Below are 17,963 nucleotides of genomic sequence, written 5' to 3'. Positions count from 1 at the left end.
CAGAACCAGAACGTTAAAAATCAATCGAATGAAACTAGTAGAACCAAAAATAGTAACAAAAAGTACACAACTGATATAGTCGACAGAAAGTAGTAATAAAATCAGTCGGACCGAAATAGCTACTGAAACAGTCACTAGTAAAAAGTAGTAAAATCAGTCGAACCAAAAATAGTAACTGAAACAGTCGATGGAAAAAAGTAGTCTATTACTAAACAGTCGATAGTCAGTTTCAGTCGAATGTTAGCAACGCTAATATTAATCCTGTTTAACAGTCCGATGGAGCTGTAAATCGGATTTCTCCTATGGAAGTTGCCACAAAAATTGATAATAATCCTAACTGGGTTGTTGAAAGAGCTGACATGAAAATCATTATATTGACATACATATTCAATGCATGTTTCAGACCGAATGTTCCGGAATGTCTTAAGGTTGCTCGAATAATTCTGTTTAAAGAGCCTGACAAACCAGCAGAACAAGTTGAATCTTACTTAGTAAATCTTAGTTCGCTGCTACCTGCGATGTCAAAATTATTTGAGAAACTGCTATTAAAACGTATTGAACCATTTATAGAATTACCAGATTTCCAGTTTGGCTTTCGAAATCACCACTCCACTATCGACCAAGTACACAGAGTAAGAAAAGAAATACTGCCTCGCAATATTTCCGAACATCGCACAAGCTTTTGACTGGGTATGGTATTTGGGATTAATCTACAAAATGAGCAAATTGCTACCACGGAATTATTGTCACATGTTGGAATCATATCTTTTTGAAAGAAAATTTAGTCTCCTATTTCGGCTGGAGTTCCACAGGGTAGTGTCTTGGGAGCACCTCTGTGTCTGCTCTATACTGCTGATATCACCATAACAAAATAAACAGTACACGGAACATTTGCTGACGACACAGTTATCATGGCAAAAGATGTATCTCTGGCTAAGACTGTAGAAAAAGTATAAGAAGCGGTCAATAAGATCTACAAATGGATAGAGACTGGAAAATACATCTTAATAGCTTCAAATCTGACCATGTATTAGATCCAAAGTCAAGAAACTGTACTGATTAGTCGGAATATACTCTCAACTTGATCTAAAACAGAAATGAAAAAAGATATTTTTTTATAAGTCAATCATAAAGCCTATTTGGACCTATGAGGTGCAAATGTGGGATTGTACTAAAACATCAAACCAACTAGAAATCCAACGCACCCAAAACAGTTGTTTAGTCTACAAGTATATTCTTAAGTTTAGCTTTTAATTTAATTTGGTAAATACATGCTGATGTATTAATCCCGTACTCGCCTTACTTGTGTATTAATATAATTACAACAGAACCGTAGTAATAAATTAATTTGTAAGTTAAGATTGTACTAAGCATATCTAATGTAAGAAGATTGTTCACCGTTTCGGTACGACCATTTTATTTTCAAGGCTGACTTCTAACTGTATTATACAACCGCAATTTCAACAATATAAAGTTTCAAAATAATTCTTGCTTAAGGTTACTTGATTTTGTACATGTTTTGAATGTTGTTGCACTGAAATAATCTTCGTAACTATTAATGGGACAGTGAAATGTTTATTTTTTATTTTAAAATATGGGTTGTGCCGTAAGTCGATAAGATATGTCGCTACACGGATCGTTGTTCGATCGATCATCGTCGAGTAGAGGTAGATATTTATAGATTCATAATGATCAATATGTGTATCAGGTGTACCGGAAAGTCATTACCGGTTTTTGTCGGAAAAAATACGTATATTTCAAAAAAATTGAAAAATGTATTTATTCAAAGTAGTGGCCATCTGTTTGTCCGCCAAGCGAGTGTCCCAATGATGCGAAAAGTTGATAGTCGGGCGGGGCAAGTTCAGGGGAATGTTCAGGGCGGGTGCATTAATATGTCCCATCCAACTGCTTTCAACGCTTCCTTGACCGGTTTTGATTAATGAGACAGTCGATATCGTGCTCTAAAATCTCTTTATCGTGTGTTCGGGCCCAATCTGGACATTTTTCGATCAATACATAGTTCAAATTGATTATTTATTGCCAGTAGCGATCATCATTAACTGTTTCACCGGTTCAACAGTTCGTATATAGACACCAAGTCGCTCTGGTTCCATCAAACACAAAGTATTGTCTTGCGATCAAAACGATTTGGCCTTGGAATCGATCTATAAGCTTCGCTAGATGATAATCATGATTTTTGCGCTTAAGGATTTCAGAATAAATCCACGTTTCATCACCTGTCACTATTTGATGCAGAAATGACCGACGATATCTTTGAAGTAGCATTTCACAGAACACTTTTTGATTTTCCATTTGCTTGTCATTCAATTGATCCATTTATCTTCCCATCTTCTGAATTTTGATCTAAACCTAATAGCTTAAATCTAATCGATTCTTGGGCCACATATAATGTTTCTGCCAATTGTTTGGGTTGGGTCTCCATCCAATAACTCCTTCGCATTTTCAAACTTTTTCGGTCTACCAGAACGTTCTGTCTTGCACATCGAAAATAAACGGCCCAGCAGGCTTCCTCTCTCTATAAAATGTCTCCTGTACAAGATGCTGGTTCGATCAGTCGTTCTATACGGCTCCAGTGTCTATCTAAAATACGTCTCACCTAGCCAGGTGGAATGTCTTCAAGTCTTTCAAAACAAAATTCTCAGGAGAATAATCAATGCCCCCTGGTTCGTCAGGAACAATCAAATTCATAGAGAAACAGACGTCCCCCAAGTTCACGATTTTATATACGAGGTTTACTCGAGATATTTCTCCACTCTTCGTCTCTCGTAGAACATGTGTATTACCGAGCTGGCCGATATTTTAGGCCAATAGCTCATTCGGCTCTTCATAGCCTTATTCTATCACAGCCGACTCTTCCCCGTCGTGCTCTAACTCCAAATTGTCTCGACCTTCTTCGGCGAGCGATTAACTCATGTACCGCAAGCTGCGTGGTGTGATAACGACGCCACGTCCTTGCCTGGCCCTTGTGCCTCTAACAGTAAGAAGTATCAGTTAGGGTCATTGGATCAGCTGATAGGATGGGGTTTAGTGGGTAGCCCAGAGGCAGTCTCCACATAACCAGTCCAACTTGCTTATTCCTGCAGGCCTTCCCGACCATGTTGCACGTACTCTCTATTCACGAGTCCAAACCCAATTTTGCGAAAGATCACGTCAGGGTCACAACTTTGGGGTAAATTGATATGGCTCGGTGAATGGAGGTAAAACGAAATGAAACAGTGGTGTTTACATTATGTGACCGTTATTTATTGAAGTAATATAAAAATGTGGAAAATACAAAATAGATAAAACGGATGGCAGTGTTACCTGTTGACGAGGTTTGGCCAGTCGATGGTGGCACGTCTAAACCAAACGATAGTCGAGTAATGGAATGATTGGAAATACCCTTCAATAACATTCCAGATAAAAGTCTCGGGGTTGCCAGCTATTCGTTATCGGGTTCTAGTTGGCACTGCTGGCACCCCGCCCGTGTTCAACATCTGCGATTATATTTTTGGGTATTTTGTAGACCGTTATTCCACTATGTAAAATTCGACATGCCTCAAAGTTGCTACAAGACAAATAATTTACAATTGTATTAAAAGTAATATCAAAATTATAAAAATAACTTTTATACACGTTTTGTTGAAATTAGCCATCCATTCGTTAATTATTTCAATATTTAAATTAATTTAAATATGGCATCCAGAAAGGTTGGACACATAATTATATTTTTATTTTATTCAACAATTTAAACAATTTTATTCAGTCAAATTAAGCTGTAACAGGTCAATTGAAAAGTCCCCGGCCTACCATAGTAAAACACTTTTTTATGGCAAAATTACTTTTTTGTATTCAACATAATTCCCTTCAAGGGTGATACATTGATTATAGCGACCCTCTAACATTTCGATACCATTTTTGTAGTACGATTTGCCCTTTGCTTCAATATAGGCCCCAGTTCGGCGATCACCTCTTTATTTGCAATTCGAAGCCCAATTCATGGATTTTTGCCATCGTTTTCACTGACTTGTGACACGGTGCATTGTCTTAGTGAAGAAGCATTCTCTTTTTCTTCAAATGCGGCCGTTCTTCGGCAATTTTGTCCTTCAAACGGTCCAATAACGCTATGTAATAGTCGCTGTTGATGGTCCTTCCTTTTTCCACACGGCACCCACTTTGCACAGAGCTTTCTCATACCCAAATATTCGTGAATGGTATGATGTACCCGTTCAGTTGATATGTTTAGACTGTCTGCTATTTCATTCAATTTCAATTTACGGTCATTCAAAATCATTTTGTGGATTTTTAAATGTTTTTGTCGGTAACAACCTCTTTTGGCCGTCAACTGCGTTCGCCGTCTTCGGTGCTCATTTCACCACGTCCAAACTTAGCGTAGCAATACTTGATGGTTGAATTTTCCTGGTGCAGTATCTGGAAACTCGGCATCAACCCAGATTTTTGCTTCAACTGTATTTTTCCCTTCAAAAAGTAATATTTTATCAACACGCGATCCATTTCTTTCACAATAACAAAAGTTATTTCACTCAAAATGTTCCAATTCACAAACTAATGATCCGACAGCTGTCAAATTTATACACGCATCTTTTGAGGGTTAGGGCTAACTGAAAAGCATATGGATTGAATTCTAGTAGCGTCATCTATGCGTCGGGCCGGGGACTTTTCAATTGACCTGTTATATACGCATGTGCCAAATCCGAAATGATTTTGCTCATAGTACAATCTTAATGTTAGAATTATTTTATACCCAGTGTGTAGAGGTAACACATACGCGTTAATTTTTATATTGTTCTGACTTCTGTATAATCTGCAATAGATGTTAAAATGTGCTGTTAATTGATTATTTTGTTTTATTTCACAATATAATGGTACGTGAAATCTGACAAATACATTTTTACGATCATCCAATTATCTACTATGATAAAAACGATATAAAAACAATTAAGCGTGTTTCGTTGTTTGAAAACAATTATATTTAATCGTTCCGTTTGTTTATCACGATTTAAATTCGGCTGATACATATATATTTCAAGATATACGTCAAAAATAACGATAACCAAAATTTCATGACGTCATACATGAGTTCGGGCATGATTAAAAATATGTTGTGCCTTGTTTCATCACGATTTGTTTGTGTTTGATTGATCATCGTTGACGAACATAGATATTTATTACGGTGATCAGTATATGTATTAGGTATTTTAGGGAATCATTTTAAATGTATGTTTATATTTACTACTAGCAGAAGAACTTCAAAGCATTAACTCTAGTTTAAAATTAGTATTATTGAGAGTAAACCGTATTTTACGAATAATTCTTAGTTATTTTTATTTAGTGATATGCGTAATATGTGGTATTCATACTTAACTAGAGTTGTTTATTTTACGTTCAATGATAATAACTAACATATATAGTCTATTCAAAGTTTTTTTTTGTACATACGTCATCAAGATGTGTAATGTATTGCCTGTAGCAATTTGTAAATTCGTTTCAGAATTAGACAATATTGTTCTTCTAATTTTATTCTAGTGAAAAAGAGATACAATGCTGTTTGATTAGTTCGAACGCGTAAACGAACGAGCCTGTGAAAGTCGTCCGGATGTCAGACTTATGCAAAATTCTTTTGAATGAAATAGAGATAAGAGGTTATAACTAGTGTTGTGAACTATTGGCTGAAATCGACTATCGACTGTTTAGTAATTGACTACTTTTTACTATCGACTGTTTCAGTCGCTATTTTTGGTTCGACTGATTTTACTACATTTTACCAGTGACTGTTTCAGTCGACTATTTTCAGTCGCTATTTTCAGTTCGATTAATTTTGTTACTATTTACTATCGACTGTTTCACTACTGCTCTTTTAGTTATAATTTTTGGTTCTACTTGTTTCATTCGACTGATTTTTTTACTTTCTGGCTCTGTCGTCCTAGCCACGACCTTGACAAAAATGTACCCAATTTATGCTTACATAGATTTATATGTAATATACATAGTTTTATTGTTTTGGTAGTTTGCTTGTTAATAACAGTATATTGTATATTAATACAGCAGCATTTTGGAACGATTTTCAAGATTATTAATCTAATAGGGTAAAAAGATTAAAATTGTGAGTGATACATAGTAAATACTTTTGACTGTTGCTCTCTCGATTTTTGTTAAAAAATATTTCCGTTCAATAATAAATAAAGCATTTACTTTATTTAAAAAGCTCTAATAGTTATTGTGCGATCATTTTTAATTATGCCATGAATTCGCTTATTCATTTTATTTAGATTCGAATTTTGTTGTATGTTAAAATTAAATTGAATTAAAACTCAGAGTTGATACGGCAACATTGCGACGTTTTAACGTCATAAATTTAGATGACATATGTACAAAATAACTTTGAACCTATTATTATACGTGAAATCCGAAAAACAGTCTAAAATATTTTTTTTTGGCTGTACAAAACGATATAAACACAATTTCAATTATTTTAACAATAAGATTGACTATATTCGGTTCGTAGTTTGATCGATCTTTGACTAACGATAGAGATAGCGATTTACTGGAGTTTTTAGGCATTTTATTATGTGGCGGGACATATATTTCGACTAAAGCTTAAGAGTTTACATGCAAAAATGTCTTTGCATTCGTTGCTAATAGAAAAAAAAACACGATTAAAAGGAGCTTGTGCGTTGTTTCATCAGCATCAAAATACTCAGATCTACCACCGTTTTTTTACAATCAAGTCAGAATCGAGAAGTGATAGGAAGGAATATTGTTAACTCTGTACTTCAGAGGTCAGGAAAAAAGACAGAACAAGCTTCAGAACTAGAAAATTAATGTGTTAATTTTTGAAATGTACATTTTATCCTCCTGATATCTGGTTGTGTGTAAAACTATATATTATATAATTAAAAAAACGAGAGAAACTTCAGAGAGTTGGCGCCAATGAATGTCTTGGCATTTACTTTCAATCAAGACAATATATTAATGAGTGCTGCCAATTCAGTATTGCAGCATTAAAAGTTTTGAGGTAAAAAACTATTGCTGACAAAATGAGAATAGGAATGAAAGAAAGAACAAGCTTCAAAACTAGAAAATTAAATTGTTAATTCTTGCAATATTCATTTTATCCGCCCGATTTCTGATTGTGTGGAAACCGATCTATTATTTAATAAAAAAACGCCGAGTTTTACTAGTCTCTTTGGGCATCTTATTATGCGATATGAGATATATTTTTGCCGAAGTTTTGAGTTTCAGAGAGTTGTACGCACAATACACATTGTTGACGTTTGCTTGGCTCCATTAGTTTCAGTAAAGACAATATATCAATGAGTACTGTGAATTCAGTATTGCAGCCTTAAAAGTTTTGAGGTACAAAATTAATGCTGAATGAAATGGTAATAGGAAAAAAAAAGACAAAACAGGCTTCGAAACTAGGATATTAAAGTAGTAATTCTTGCAATATATGGTTACACTCTATCCGCTGGATTTCGAGTCTTGCGATTTCTGGTTGTGTGCAATATACTGTATACTAAAATGTTTCATTCACATTATAAATACCATAAAGATGTTATAACCTAGCATATAACTTAATTAACTACAAGAATGCAGTACCGTGATATGAACGAGCTCTTATCAAAACCGAACGCTCGTCACAGATTGATAAAAAAAACTTGTAGTTATCTCTATTTAGTTATAAAATATTATATAACGTTTGAACAATTCAAACTTGAATAGTTTTGATTACATCGAGTACTCGCCTTCTGTGATTCGCGAAATGTATAGAGACTTTTTAATCAGGAACAAAACACTAGCGATTCGACGAGCCGTGTTTTATCGCACGCACACATACACACATAAGCGATCGGTAGCACCTTGACGACTGTCTACGTCACGAGAGCAGTAACGCCCTCACTCATCGAAAAGTAAAACAAACACTAAAAATGTTGTTCGACTTTCGGTTAACTGACCCGACGGTGGAGCGTTTATCTGCGATTAGGCGCGATAACTCACGAGTACGGGTACTGATTCCAACGATTGTCAGTGTCTCTTTTGTGTTTATATACCTGTCTAAGTTTTCGGTTATTTTTATGTTAAGTATGACAGGCCCAAGAGCAGTGAACAAGATGTAGTCATGATTGGCTCGTTATAGGCATGCGTTTCCTGATAATCTGCATTTGGTTAATTTATAATTTGCCGTTTTTATGGTTATACTTGAATATTTGTTAAATTACGATGTGTGAATTACGACGGTTGTGTAAATACGATGAAGAGATGAAAATATCAAAATATTAGTTTGATTATATACAAATTATAGGCCGTAATACGGTAAAACTAAGTGGATGGTGAACGAGTGACACGGGCTGGTCTGTTTTCTAATAGATCCTCAGTGTCTCTTGGTCTATCGCCGTTCAACAAGTCGTCTCTTCTTTCCGTCAAATAAAACAGTTTTTTAAATAAAATAAAATAAAATTGTGATTAAAAGCCTTTACCATATTTTAACCGGCGCAGTCGGTAGGATTCCGGGAAGACCGTAAGTCTGTTCTCCTTTGGATTCATTCAATTAACCGGAATTAAATTAATTATCAAGAAAAGAAGACAGATTGACGTTGGATTGGCAATCATTCCGGGGTTACTCACAGTGTTTCTTGGTGTAGTTAAGCGAAGTTCGGGTAAAAGTATCGCACCTGAAGCTATAACTTCCTAAACTTCCATAAACTATTCCAAGTAAGAAAAATTCAAGCTAAAAAACCCCTAGTGTGTGGATTCCCGGTACAAGTCTCACAGTTTAAGGTGTAAGGCCACCAAAGGTTGAGCGAAGTTGCTCTAGTAGTAGAGTAGCCTACATGAACAAAAATTTGTAGTTCAGGATGAAAATGACGTTCACGAAAGGTGGATTGCAATAGCTTACCCGTAGACTATTGGTGAATGGATTCGCCAAAATTTGTAAAACCATTCCGTAGAGGGGTGCCATAGAAATTTGGGTATAAACAGTACCATTTCGAAGATATTCAAAGGCAAACTGGCAGACGAAGGTACAATCGATCCTCAAAAACAATTGTTATAACAACTACCATTACGTCAAGACGTAATAACGACCACGAATATCCCTGTGGTCGTTAGGAGGGAGGTGTTAAGTAACGCGGCTCTGACTATCCTGTTATCTGTTTTAAAATACTATCTGAATGGTGAATTTGTTTATATCAATATTAGTGTCCCAGTTCCTAGCGGCTACTAAATAAAATGAGGTGTAAAAATAATGAGGTGTATGTACGTTTGATAAGAATATGTAACGAAAAGGTACCGAGACTGTTGCAGACAGTATTGTAGATGCTTGGAGTATACAAAGCACATGGACGCTACTGGTTGAAAAATATAGGGTCACAAGAAAATAATCCAATCATATAAAGTGCATTTAGAGCCTATAGGTGGTGTGGAAAAACCAAATACAACAATAATAATGCATGAATCTACATAGTTAAATATAACGATGTTTGACATCAATTTGTTTTGTTTCTTTCCTTTTCATATATCGGTTAAAAGCTTATATTTATACTGTTTTAAGATATTCAATGAAAAAGGAAGTTATATTAGTAAATTTGGGCAACATAATAAGTTTGATTTTATTTGGAGTTGAAATTTTCAACTTTTAATTCCATAAATTGATCTAAAATATTAACAATTGTAATTGCATTGTGACTATTTGGTTTTTAAAGACAAACAATATCCTTAACTAAGTTTACTTCCCAACGCAATACGTAAACATAAAAACCAAATCAAGTTAAAATGTAACTCATTTTATTTAAGTGTGTCTGTACTCAACTAGCCAAACATCTTGTTCACTTCCCAGTAGTCTCCAAGATTGCTAAGTGTACACTACACGATTCTTTTTTAAATATGCCTATAATGATTCAAGGAAAATCTTGCTATCGATTTAGTAAAACAAGGTTTTTAAAATGGTAAAAGATTCAAATATATGTTTCTATTAAATGAAGCAACAACCGAATGTGTTCTCCCATGTTCTAACCATTTAATTCTCAAGGCTGACTACTAATTGTGATTTGCATCCACAATTTCTACAAAATAAAGAATGTCGTCTGTATATTTATACGTTTTCAGTTAATTCTGTTATAATTGGGTCACTTAAATATTGTGCCAAGTTATACTGTGCAATTCTCTTATATAAGTACTTGTATTCCGATCATTTTTTCACTATAAAAAGGAATTTATTCAGAAAAATTCTGTTATATACATTAATCAAAATATGTTCTATTATATTCTACAACACCCAATATGTAAATATATTCCTGGCGTTATTGTGCTGAAAGAACGATGGAAGCAATCCAATTCGATTGGATTTGAAAAAGTGGTAATCAGAAGGCGTTCAATCTCGTGGATAAAGTGGAACTTTTCATTCGAGCTGCAATAGTGTATTCTGCACAATTTCTGTGACGTGTGGCAGAGCGTTGTCATGCAAGAGCTTGACTCACGTCAAAGAGAGTTCTTCTTTTCTCAGGCCTCTTGGTCATTCTTTGTCAATGACATTAAAATCACCAGATTTAAATTGTTGAAATCAATTGCATAATAGGTCAATTGAAAACTCCCCGGCCTGACACATAGATGGCGCTACTTGAATTAAATCCATATGTTTTTTAGTTAGCCCTAACCCTCAAAAGATGCGTGTATAAATTTGACAGCTGTCGGATCATTAGTTTGTTAATTATAGCATATTGAGTGAAGCAACTTTTGTTATTGTGAAAAAAAAAATGGATAAAAAGGAATTTCGCGTGTCGATAAAATATTGCTCTTTGAAGGGAAAAATACAGTTGAAGCAAAAACTTGGCTTGATGCCGAGTTTCCGGACACTATCTCAGGAAATTCAACCATCAAGGATTGGTATGTTAAGTTTAGACGTGGTGAAATGAGCACCGAAGTCGGTGAACGTAGGGCACGCCCAAAAGAGGTTGTTACCGACGAAAACATTTAAAAAAACCACAAGATGATTTTGAATGACCGTAAATTGAAATTGAATGAAATAGCAGACACTCCAAAGATATCAACTGAACGCGTACATCATATCATTCACAAATATTTGGGTAGGAGAAAGCTCTGTGGAAAGTGGGCGAGCTCACTATTGACTAAAACAAACGACGAGTTGATGATTTGGAGCAGTGTTTGAAGATGATCGAGCGTAATAAATCCGAGTTTTTGCGTCGATATGTAACAATGGATCATTTTACGACATTTCACAATCACATTGGACAGACAATCATTTCACTCCGAAGTCCAATTGACAGTCAGTCATCCGAGTAGACTACACACGATGAACCCACTCCAAATCATGGGAAAACACAACAGTCGACGGGCAAAGTTATAGAGTTTGTATTTTGGGATACGCATGGAATAATTTTCATTGACTAGCTTGAAAAAAGAGAGACCATCAAAAGCGACTATTATATAACGTTATTTAACCGTTTGAAGGATGAAATCGCCGAAAAATGGCCGCATTTGAAGAAAAAGAAAGTGCTGCTTCACCAAGACAATGCACCATGTCACACGTTAGTGAAACGATGGCAAAATCCATGAATTGGGCTTCGAATTGCTTCCTCATCCACCGTATTCTCCAGATCTTACACACAACAACCTATTTTGAAGTAAAGGACAAATCGTACTACCAAAATGGTATCGAAAAGTTGGATGGTGGCAGTAATAAATGTATCACCCTTGAAGGGAATTATGTTGAATAAAAAAACTAATTTTTCCAAAAAAATGTGTTTTCCTGTGGTAGGTCAGGGATTTTTCAATTGACCTGCTATAATGTGGATATGACGGAAAAGCATCACCATACGTTTCTAAAATTATTTGGTGGATTTTAGCATCAGATTTCTTCAATTCAAACAGCGGAAGTAAATGTAATTTTGTGTGTTCCGTGATTAGCGTCTCTATACACTATATAATTTCATAAGACTAAATGGAAAATTGTTAATTTACATAGAAGAACGTGAAAACCATCTACTTTAATAGTTACGTTAGGTTTTTTTCCAGTTATTTACGTTAATACTTAGCATGGTTACCAATCACACTACAAGCAAGCACCTAATAATTAGGGCACTTAGCTATGGTAACAAATTATTTCATTATTGTGCAATTCTATAATATATTACGATTTTAAGTCACTTTCAAAACATCAGTTAGAAAAATCTAGGTTAGAATTCAAACTACTTACTAACAGTAAAACCAGTAGAAACTAAGTTAATTGTTTTTTTATTAAGTTAATAGGTTATGTTTTTATATTTAATTGGTTACAACTAATTTGTTTCGCGTACAGTGGCTAGTTATGACGTTATACCGTAATTTTTATAGATATTTTTTTATCAGGTATGCCTAAAATGATCGCGTATTACGCATTGAAGCCAATACTTTTAAATATATGTTTAAATTTATCCTTAATAAACGAACTTGGACAAATGAAATCTAGGTTAAAATTAGTACTATTGATAGTAAACGGTGCCTTATAAATAATCATCGGTTGTTTTTATTTGGTTAGTTTTGAATATATGAAGTATTTTCATGCTTCACTAGTTTTTTTTTATATTCAATGATGAGATAACACATAGCCGTTAATTTTTATAATGTTCTGTCTTTTGTATAATCCGCAATACACATGTCAAAAACTGCTGTTAAATCCTGATTATGGTGTTTTATTTCAAAATATAACGATACTACTACGATCATTATCTACTATGATAAAAGCGATATAAAACAATTCAGATTGTTTCTTTGTTTGAAAATAATTATATATCGTTTTTTTGAGATTCTTGTTCGGTTGATATATACTTCGATATATTGGTCGAATGTAATGATAACCAAGATTTCATGATGACCTGTACGAGTTTAAACACGATTGTGCATTGTTTCATCATAATAGATAAGAGAAAAGACAAAGACACTCAAAGATATGTGCCACATCAAACGAATGGCAGGCAAATGGAAAATCATAAAATCGTCTGTGAAATTCTACTTCAAAAGTATGGTTGGAAGCCATTTCTACATCAAATCGTGGCTGACTGATGATAAGTGGATTTATTTTAAAAACCCTAAGCGTAAAAATCATGTTTACCACCTGGCGAATCTGGCCGATCTATTCCAAAGTCAAATCGTTTCGGTCGTAAGACAATTTTGGTGAAACAGTTAGTAGTGATCGCTACTGAAAACAAATAATCAATATGAACCATACATTGATCGAAAAACGTCCAGGCAAAACCAGCCAAGGAAGAGTTGAAAGCACTTGGATGGGACTTATTATCGCACCCGCCGTACTTTCCAGACCTTGCCCCGTCTGAGTATCAACATGTCGCGTCAATACGGATACGCGCTTGCAGAGCAGCCTTTCACCAATTCCGAAAAAGTTAGAAAATTGCTCGATGAATGGTTTTGCTCAAAGGATAATTTTTTTTTAAGTGATGTAGTTTCTTCCTAGAAAACGGTAATGATTTTCCGGTAAACCTGGTAGATTTCTTGATCGATATTCAGCATATATCGATACAGCTGACATTTGTCAAATTGTCACTGTTAAAATGTCAAGTGAGCGAAGATTTAAGACTCATTAATTTTCTTAAGTTGTTGCAAATTTCTTAATTTGTCTTTCCATGAATGAAATCGACAAAGTCGTTCTCAATTGATGGGGAGATCGAGGGCAATAGTTATTCTTGTATATATACAGTTATATATATATATATATATATATATATATATATATATATATATATATATATGTATATATATATATATATATATATATATATATATATATATATATATATATATATATATATATATTATATATATATATATATATATATATATATATACATATATATATATATACATATATATATATATATATATATATATATATATATATATATATATATATATATATAATAATATATATATATATATATATATATATATATATATATATATATATGTATATATATATATATGTATATATATATATATATATATATATATATAATATATATATATATATATATATATATATATATATATATATATATATATATATATATATATGTTCTTAAAATGATATATTAATGGAATTATTCATATTTCAAGAAATTGGCGATAATATAAACGAATCTCAGCTTATCAAAATAATTAATTATCAACAATTGATGCGTATTAGCGTGTAAGTTATGAAATACACGAACCAACAAAATGGGAATTAAACCATATCGGGCCTATTTATTCGACTTAATTGTTAACGCGTCGAGTAATATGGGTACCACAGTAATATCGGCGATCTGGCAACGTCGCGCGATAACTGAAACAATGTTTTAACACACATTATTTCAGGAGTCCCCGTATGAACATTTAGTTATTCAAGACGCGGCGACAAACAAACAAAAAAATAGCAAACAAGTGGTCGCAAACTACAAAAATTACTGGCCTTTTTAAAAATCCTCTTGGTCGGAAAAGGTAAAACCGTTGACATCAACAAGAACGAGAACAAAATATCCGAACGGTCCTAGTGCACTATCACACACCGAGAGATTAACTTGTGGGGGGACGGGCACTACGAAAACGTGCGACGACGACGTCCTCGCTCCACGAAAGTAAAACAAACACTAAAAATATTGTTCGGCTTTCGGTTAACTGACCCGCTGGCTGCGCTTATCTACGATTAAACGCGATAATTCGGGACGAGTACGGATCGGACTGACGGCCTGCTGCCGTTCCGACGACCGTTTTTACCTGCTCCGATGGATTTGTAAGTCAATTAGGACCTGGAGGATTGTCTTGGAACGGTCCAGGTTAACGCAAACAAAAGTGGGTTATGATGGGGTCGGGGAGACGGCTCGGTTTCAAGGTTAATCGTTTTAAAATCCTGGATTTTGGTATAGTCGGGCTAGTAGTCGCTGTATACTGACATTTTAATTTGTACGAGTTTTATTTGTTCATATTTTCTCGATAGAGGCATGTATCATTCAATGCAATCATAAGGAGTAATAAAGAATCACAAAAATATTGATTGATAACAATAATATACTATGGAGAGATTATTAAAATTACAATAATTTTTACAACCAAACACCAACCTTTACGAAACATGACGTCCCTTCTATTTCTTCATCCCAACGTTTGAACTTTTTAGCGCGCTTCGATTTTATTTGAATTATTTATCTTTTAGGGTAAATTAGATGGCTCGGTGAATGGAGGTAAAACGAAATGAAACAGTGGAGTTTACATTATGTGACCGTTATTTATTGGCTATATAAAAAATGTGGAAACTACAAAATAGATAAAACGGATGGCAGCGGTGTTACCTGGAGACGAGGCTTGGGCAGTCGATAGTGGCACGTCTAAACCAAACGATGGTCGAGTACAGAATGAATGGAAATACTCTTCAATAACATCCCAGATAAAAGTTTCGGGGTTGTCAGCTATTCGTTATCGGGTTCTAGTTGGCGCTGCTGGCCCATGTTCAACATTATATTTGGGATTATATTTCTGGGTATTTTGTAGACCGTTATTCCACTATGTAAAATTCGACATGCCTCAAGGTCGCTACAATCTTATACACTGTTGGTACTACTAGCAAATCTAACATAGATATTCTTCAGAGGCTCCAGAATAAAGTGTTGCGAGCTATCGTCGATGCCCAATATTACCCTTAGAACTCATGAGCGTGATTCAAATTGTTAGTGCAAAGTACATTGAAGGACTATTAGTGCATTCCAATGCATTCGCACAGTTACGCACAGAACAAATGCTCACATGCTATAATAATTTCTAGAATAAGTTAGGATGAAATTTAGAACAAGTTTGGTATTGTATCTAAAATAATATTTAGATTATAAGTTTCTACAGTAGATCAATTATAGAAGCGATCCTCCACATGTTACTATAATTATATTGTCTAATGGAAATCATAACAAAATACTTATTGCCCAAGGGCAGATTGTTGAAGTTCTAAGACATTAATAAAATATAATTTACATTATGTTTCACAGTGAAGAAATCGGTTTTCCGCTACCAAATGAAAGAAAAAAAAACATAAAATTGAACTGGGATTTATCGATACAAATAACTCAAATTTGTCTAGAATCGATTCGGCAATAATGACTGTACTGTAATAATAACTTTAAAAAGGATACTAAACTTTTATAGAATCAAAGGAAGTGAGTATTTCAGACGCAGTAACCATGAAATGTGGTAAAACATTGAAGAACGTTATGTAAAAATACTATTAAGTAACAACTGTAAAGAGTATTCAATAATAGCATAATGGTCAGTTGGAAATTATACCTCGGAATATATCTCGATGGTAGCTTAAACTGGAAACATCATCTTAGACAAAAATCAGAGCAGATTCTACTCAAAGTCAAGCAACTCTACTGGTAAGTCGGAAGATACTCACCACTTGGTCTAAAGTCAAAGAGATTGGTTTATCAGTAAATCATAAAGCCAATTCTGACCTATGGGTTTGCACTAAGACATCAAATCAACTAGTAATCAAACTCGAAATCAAATGGATACATGAAGTGATCCAAGATTTCGCACTAAAACATGAAATAAGGTTGCTTAATCATACCCAGGTGTAAGCAATGCAGCTGCTGGACAACACACCAGAAATCATAAGATTGAAGCGAATCAAACGACTTGAACTTGTTTAGTGTATAAGTGTATAAGTGTATTTTTAACTTTAGCTTAAGTAGACTAGTTTATTTTAATTTGGGAAATACATACTGACGAATCCCGAACGCGCCCTGTTAGTGTATTAATGCAAATACAACAGAACAGTAGTAATAAATTAATTTATAAATTACGATTGTACTAAGTATTCTAATGTAATACACCTCACTACACAACACTACACAAGATCAGATGGTTTGATTCTTTTGAGTCTGTGTCCTGTTCTGGTGGTATCCACAAGTTGCAATATTTCAATATTCTCATGAGAATGGAGTCTTTACTCATGTCCCCTTGCAATTCTCTTGATTTCTTGACTGATTGTGGATATCTGAAGGTCTCGATCTAGGTAATCAGTCTATAGTATTTGGGTGCACCCACAATACCTCTCAGGACTTTGTTCTGAAAAATTTGTATTTTATTTATGTTACTCTTTGCAGAATATCCCCATAATCGAACTCCGTATGTCCATATAAGTTTCAGTATTTGCTTATATAATAGCAATTTATTATGTACTGTTAATTGTGATTTTCTTCCAATTAGCCAGTACATTTTCCTATATTTCAATTTCAGTTCTTTTCTTTTCTTCATTATATAATCTTCTTTCAGCGAAGTTTTGCATCAAGATTCACTTCGAGATATGTAGCGTTGTTGCTATATGGAATGATAATATTATTTAATGTTATTGGTGCTTGTACGATATGTTTATAGGTGAACTGCACGTGTACAGATTTACTTTCATTAATACATATTTTCCAAACTTGTGTCCAATTATTTATATTGTTACCTGTCTGTTGTAATTTTCGTGAGGCTTCTTCACTGTTGTCTCCGACAGCTATAATTGCAGTGTCATCAGCAAATGTAGCCATCGTAATATATTCCATTTGTGGTATATCACAAGTGTAGAGTAGATAAAGCATTGGTCCTAGTACACTTCCTTGTGGTACACCTGAATTAGCTTCTTTTATTGCAGAGTAAGCTTCTTCTTGTTTGACTCTAAATATTCTGGGTGTAATGTAGGATTTTAATAGTTCGGTGTGTTGTTTCGGTAACATTTTCTGTAGTTTATGAACAAGGCCTTCGTGCCAAACCTTATCGAAGGCTTGTGCCACATCTAAGAATATAGCTGAGCATACTTTTTTACTTTCGTAGGCTATTTCAATAACATCTGTTATTCTGTGGACCTGGTCAATTGTTGAGTGTTTGTTAATATACCCAAACTGGTGTGTAGGTATTAGCTG

General features: G+C 34.2%; 1 protein-coding gene across 3 annotated transcripts in view; it reads right to left on the bottom strand.

Annotated features, from left to right (window-relative positions):
• The window catches only part of LOC143204896 (uncharacterized), a 96,479-nt gene that overhangs the window by 44,068 nt on the left and 34,448 nt on the right, over nt 1-17,963 (bottom strand). Inside the window, exon 1 of one of the 3 annotated variants that reach the window (XM_076417830.1) lies at nt 14,480-14,659. The exons of 1 other annotated variant lie outside the window; for it this stretch is intronic. The gene's annotated coding sequence lies outside the window, so the exon portion shown is untranslated. Of the gene's footprint in view, nt 1-7,766; nt 7,908-14,479; nt 14,660-17,963 lie in introns of those variants that run through there. One more of the 3 variants, XM_076417832.1, reaches the window with a different exon arrangement.

This window comes from Rhynchophorus ferrugineus, unplaced genomic scaffold (assembly GCF_030347505.1).
Source record: "Rhynchophorus ferrugineus isolate W39M unplaced genomic scaffold, kcgeb_rfMv2 rfM11, whole genome shotgun sequence".
NCBI lineage: Eukaryota > Metazoa > Arthropoda > Insecta > Coleoptera > Curculionidae > Rhynchophorus > Rhynchophorus ferrugineus.
The sequence above is the reverse complement of the archived record's forward strand: the minus strand, read 5'-3'. Positions and strand labels throughout refer to the sequence as shown.